This window comes from Amblyomma mixtum, chromosome 1, assembly GCF_055824585.1.
Source record: "Amblyomma mixtum isolate Tamu chromosome 1, ASM5582458v1, whole genome shotgun sequence".
NCBI lineage: Eukaryota > Metazoa > Arthropoda > Arachnida > Ixodida > Ixodidae > Amblyomma > Amblyomma mixtum.
In genome coordinates, this window is record NC_143012.1 from 33463438 (window position 1) to 33469285 (window position 5848).

Genomic DNA, 5848 nt, shown 5'->3' on the forward strand with positions numbered 1-5848 from the left:
GACCACGCTCAAGTTGTGACCGGCTGTCCCCCCTCCCCCTCCCCCTACTTCCGCGTGCCGTGTGCTTACATGCGAGCATGGCGTCTCCCCTCCGCGAGGAAATTTCGGGAAAAGAAAATGCGTCACCAACTAGCCCCGCCGCTGGGAATTACGATGCGCTACTGCGGTATTTGTGTAAACGCGGAGCTCTTCTTAGAGAGCCTTCGTTCTCGCTCAACTAATTCTTTTTCAAGCTACAGGAGGGCTGTTGCCCCATTAATCTCCATATTTCAGAAAAAGCTTTCCAACATAGCTTCGTGACTTCAGAACGGGGATCAAGACTTTTTTTTTGTTTATCTAACCCACCCTTTTTTCTGCTCCTAGACTGCTCTCAATGTCGTAGGCAGCGTCGAAAACGAAATATGCGCTTTAGTTCTATTAAATAGTCTCTTCTCTTCAGTACCGGTTGTAATCTGTGGGAAGCGCCGACGCGATCGCTCGCCTGAGAAGCACTTGACAGCCGGGTTGACATCGCGTAGGACCGGCGCTTCTCGCTAATTTTCCCGGCTTCCTCCGACATGCCCAGTACTTTATTTTAAACTACTTGATCAAGAAGTATGTTTGGCGACCGTTCGCGTTAACTGAAACGGCCTAACTTGTTACCCACAAGCTAGCGACGGCGACGACTGCTGCTGGCCGTAAAGCACGGCTCGGCAGCCCGAGTCACACCGCCGCTTCCCGTTCATCGTATGCGCGTCCTGCGATGTAACCAATAGTTGATTTCATGTCACTGTTGTCAAAACTACACTCGTTGACCATTTGCATTCGCTAGAACTTGTGAATTCGTTCTTCACAACCACCGCAGTCACCGATCCAACCCTGCAGACTCGCTAGGCCTAGTCGTCGCGGAAGGGAACGGAGTCGTCGTCGACTGAAATTAATTTGTCAAGTGCTTATCGCTAGTGAGTGTCCAAGTGTGCACATGTGAAATATAGCCGTTCGTTTCGCTTATTTCCAATGCGGATAACGTATATGCGCACATGTATTCCCACCGTCACCTCATCAGCGTGTTTTCGCTTAGCCGCTGAACTCCCGAGGGCATGAAGGCTGACCGTCCGCCGATCGGATTCGTCGGTGTCGTTTAGCCAAAAAACTTGTCCCACTACAACAATATTAAAGTGAACTAGATAGTTCACTATAATCACATGCTGCTGTTCACCGTGATAGTGCCGTTGTCGGACTAGTGTGACCGTCGTCGTCGTTGTACACTGAAAACGAGCTGAGAATTTCGAATGCGTTTGGAAAGTGTCGTGTAGCACCGCGGGAGTCCATCGAGTTCGAATGCCATTCCAAGTCTCGACTGCCATTCCACTCAGATGTCATTCGAAAGTGCCCGTGTAGCACAGGTTTAGCCAAGGCGGGGAAAACACCCGAGAAACTGGTCCAAGACTGCCAACTTCTAGAAATGGCTGAGCCAAGGCAGGGAAAACGCCCGAGAAACTGGTCCAATACTACCAACTTCTAAAAATGGCTGAGCCAAGACAGGGAAAACGCCCGAGAAACTGGTCCAATACTTCCAACTTCTAAAAATGGCTGAGCCAAGGCAGGGAAAACGCCCGAGAAACTGGTCCAATACTGCCAACTTCTAAAAATGGCTGAGCCAAGACAGGGAAAACGCCCGAGAATCTGGTCCAATACTGCCAACTTTTGAAAATGGCTGAGCCAAGGCGGGGAGAACATAGGCAACGCGGGGCCTTCATAGGACTGTAGTTTGCCAACTCAATTCCTACATTGGACCACTGTCATGTGCTGCTTGGGTCGCCACCGGCCGGGCGGCCAGAATTATGGACCTTAGGAACATAAACACTTGAGTGCAGTGGGGTCGTGCCCCGAATTCCTTGTACAATAAAGTTTTCTCTCTCTCTCTCTCTCTCTCTCTCTCCAGATAAGGTAACGTAAATGCACTAGGGGGGGGGGGGTGGAGGGGCAGCTTTTCCTGGTCCAGTGTGCACACTGCTCCGGCCGGCGCCTTTGCGAGCTGTGGTGTCGAATAAAGCGCGGCGCAAGTCATCATCTTTGAAATAAAGTTTTTTGTCTCTCTCTCTCTCTCTCGGTGTCTATATTTGGCGGCCATTTCGTCACACGAGCTTGCTTGCATCAGTGAAGAGCACGTTTAAGAGAAGTTCATTTGGACCTTCGATCAGACAAGGGACATCCGTCTCTCTAAAAACAAAGATACATTACGGCGACTGATGTCGCCCGGTGCACACACACTCACAAGGCACGTAGGAATACAGCCAGTAACGCTGCGTCTTTAGCCGAGAGATGCGTTTATTCATGTCATAATCCTATATATGAGGACAACCTTCCACGGGCCAAAAAATGGCAGCATCAGCGCATTAGTGACCTTGAAATTTCGCGCGAAAGTCGCTATATAATCAGCAATGCACAGCAATGCATCCCTTGCATGATTCTTTTAACTATTTATAAATTGATGACTTTCCCGGAAAAGCATCCTGAGCATCGCCGGCTCCTTCACCATGCGGCAAAGAACATATATACGAAAAAAAATTGAAAATTCGTTTTTAGGAAAGGAAATAGTGCAGTAATTGCCGCACATCTTGGTGGACATCTACACCGCTACATCCGTGCTTGATGACATCACTTCTGGTTTCATGTCTGGTTTTGGTTGGCGTCACTTCCGGTCGGATCACCTAACTTCCGGTATCCAGGACCATTGTGATCTCACACTGAATTTTCGTGACTACTTTTGCGGTCCACGATGACAACACCGGGTTTCGTTGCTGATATGCCAAGGATAGCTCTCGCCTTAAAAAGAACCGTTTTGGCAATTGCATGACGGCACTCATTGAGTAAAGCCTGGCAAGTCGATAGCTCAGAGTGCAAGGCGCAATTGATGTGAGACCGAATACTGACAGCGCTGTAGCTTTCCCCATAAAATTTAAAAATTTATTTTGAGGAAACAAAAATGACGCATTAACTATCTCAGATATCGCGGTGGACACCCGAACTACGCCCTAAGGAAAAAGATAAAGGAGGGAGTGAAAGAAGAAAGGAAAGAAGAGGTGCTGTTTTGGAGGGCTCTGGCGTAATTTCGACCACCTGGGGATGTTTTAGCCTGCATTGATATCGCACAGCACACGGGCGTCTTATGCGTTTCGCCTCCACCGAAACGCGGCCGCCAGGGTCGGGTTCCAACCCGGGTAATCCGGGTAATCCGGCTGAATATACGAGCGCCTTCACCACTCAGCCACCACGTCGTGAGTGTTTCGCCTGACGAAACGTCTGAAACCGTTAAAAGAAAACTCTGTGCGGAACCAAATGTGGTGTCTGTGCGCAAGCTGGGGGGAACCCCGGTTGCGGTGATCACCTTCGCGGGGACTAAGGTGCCACGGACGGTGTTGTACAGCTACGAACGGCTCCCTGTTCGCCTGTACAAGAAAACAGTGCCTGCATGCCACCGCTGTGGCACAGTGGGCCATCGGGCCGATGCGTGCCCGCGACCGCAGCCGGGGCGCTGCAAACGCTGCGGAGTCCAGGTTCCCGATGCCACTCCTGACGGCCCGGCGGAACATGACTGCGTTCCGAGCTGCCTCATCTGCGGAGGCGGCCACCCTACCGGAGCTCCTGGCTGTGCCGGGCGGTTTCGGAAACCCATCAAACCCAGCTCCCCATCAGGATCCAAACCGAAGACAAAGACGGGGCCCAAGCAGGCTCCTCCGCCCAAGGCCAAGAAAGCGTCAGCCGATCAGGAAACCAAGGCCAAAACCGGGCCATCGAAACCTGTCAAGTCCGCGACCCAGGCGGCGCCCCCGGTCCTCAACGCCAGGGACTTCCCGCCCTTGGCACCCGTCCAACCACAGGTGAGCAGTTGGAGTAGGGCAGTCTCCGGGCCCACTACCCGTCCCTCCCCTACCCGTCCCTCCCCTACCGAAACCGCCCTACAGCAGCAAGTAGAGGAGCTCAGGCGCCAGAACCAAATTCTAGCGCGCAAAATTCAGGAATTAGAGGCCAAACAGGCCGGGTCATCTGAACCAATGCAAGAAGCTGAGCCAGACGATGAGGATGACGGATCATCCGTAACATCTTGCCTCACTAGCGTCTCGCGGCAGAGCGGGGACACGGTAGTTGGATCAGCTGGTCGCGTCGCCGGCCTAGAGGCACTGCAGCACCAAACCGAGCAACTGGAGGAGCAAGTGGCGGCCCTCCCGAACCAAATCATGTCAGCAGTCAGCGAGTCCTTCCAGGATATGTTCAAGGCAGCTTTAACGCAAGCACTTCCCGACCTTATGGCCCAGGTCACTGACTCGGTCCTTAAAGCCGTGCAGCCCTGGGTCAGCACCCAAATTAAGAACGCCACAAGCTGCGAATCCCATCACCTCAAACGTAAGACAGCCTTCCGTCAGGCAGCGGAGGAACATGGTTCAGGCTCGGCAGCTGGTGGGTCGGTGCGGCCCCTCACTGGGGTTGCGCCGGCTTCCGGCCAGAGCTATTCCGATCACCCTTAAATAAATACGACAAGATGGCTAGCAGATGTAATAGGAATTCTAAAAACTTTGAAAAATTCCAGATCATCCAATGGAACTGCAGGGGTTTCAGATCTTGGAAAAAGCGGTCACACCTCCAGCTTTACCTGCAGTCCCTAGGTGACATGCCGGCGCTCATTGCCCTACAGGAGCCCGGCATAGACGCTAAATTATCAGGCTACAGCACCTTTCAGGGGGGCCCCTCTACGTGCATCCTGGTGAATAAGGCTTACACCGTGGTTCAGGTCGACTTAGACTTGAGTACCGAGCAAGAATATACAATGGTCCGAGTATTGCCTCTCAGACGCCGCGACCCGTCAATAAATATCCTCAACATATACTGCCCTCCGCGTAAGCCGCGCGTAACTTTCAATGAAATCTTCCTTCGCGCGATAAAATTGGCAGCCAAAGAGCCTCTAGTGATCGTTGGAGACTTCAATGCTCCCAGCCTTCATTGGGGCTACCACTTCGAACAGGCAAGAGGACGTAAGCTGGCGGAGCTCATCTCCACCCTCAGCCTCACGTTGCTCACGGACCCGGCGTATCCCACTCGAGTGGGGAATTCGCTAACCCGCGACACGTGTCCAGACCTTTCTCTCGTTAAAAATGCTAGAGCGGCTGCATGGGAGAACTTGGGAGATTCTCTAGGCAGCGATCACCTCCTTCTCCGGATTACACTCGAGGCAAAGGCAGCGCGCAAAAAATGGGGTCAGGCCAAGCTGACCGATTGGCACAAATTCCGGAATCACACTATCCCTCCCGTACTATTTTCCGGCGGCTACGCGGAATGGGCTAACCACATATACAACATTCAGAAACAACACGTCACAACACTACAAACCACCGAAGAGATCCCCGCAGTGGACACCCACCTCCTGCATTTGTGGGAGGCGCGCCGGAGCTTAACTAAACGGTGGAAAAAGCAGAAAACTAATCGCAAATTACGCGACCGCATAGCCAAACTCACAGAGCAGGCTGCAGCGTATGCTGCCGAGCTCTCAGATTCAAATTGGATAGCACGCTGCGACGCCGCAGCTCATCAGATGAGCTCGAAGGGGACGTGGCGTCTCTTTCGCAGTCTAATCGACCCCTCCCAAACGAGAGGGGAGACGCAAAAGCAGCTCCGGCGGGCTCTGCAAGGGTATCAAGGTACGACGGCGCAACTTGCGGACACTCTGTGCGACAGATATCTCTGTCGTATGGAGGACCCGCCTGGGCAACAGTACATGTACTCTGGCAGGCCTAATGAAACACTCGATGCCCCTTTTGAGTTGCACGACCTTAAGGCGGCCTTAGCAAAAATGCGCCGGGGTACGGCTCCG